This window comes from Morone saxatilis, unplaced genomic scaffold (assembly GCF_004916995.1).
Source record: "Morone saxatilis isolate NCDOM2014 unplaced genomic scaffold, NCSU_SB_2.0 Contig16, whole genome shotgun sequence".
Classification (NCBI taxonomy): domain Eukaryota; kingdom Metazoa; phylum Chordata; class Actinopteri; family Moronidae; genus Morone; species Morone saxatilis.
In genome coordinates, this window is record NW_023339718.1 from 26166147 (window position 1) to 26166421 (window position 275).

At 38.5% G+C, this 275-nt stretch overlaps 1 protein-coding gene across 1 annotated transcript in view; it reads left to right on the forward strand.

Annotated features, from left to right (window-relative positions):
- LOC118326001 (syntaxin-binding protein 1-like) overlaps nucleotides 1–275 on the forward strand; it is a gene marked incomplete at its 3' end in the record, with an annotated part of 27183 nt that extends 26908 nt beyond the window's left edge. The window contains 1 exon segment of the mRNA XM_035658884.1: nucleotides 228–275.

Sequence of the window (275 nt, forward strand, 5' to 3'; positions counted from 1 at the left end):
TACATGTCAAAATGGCTGCTGGGATGCAAACCCATAATTTAGTCCTCTCTACATTTACTGTAGGGCACACTACTTCCTAAATTGGCACCGAATGTTGGCACTGGATGTAACATGTGAGGTGTGGAATTGTCTTATTGTCTTATATGGATGTAATTCCTAGAGATACTGGGTTGGTTAAAAAATAAAGATTATTCTGAAGTTATCATACATTGTTGTGTGTCTTTCAGGATCAACTGAAATCTTCACCCCTTCTCGCCTTCTAAAAACCCTCAAAG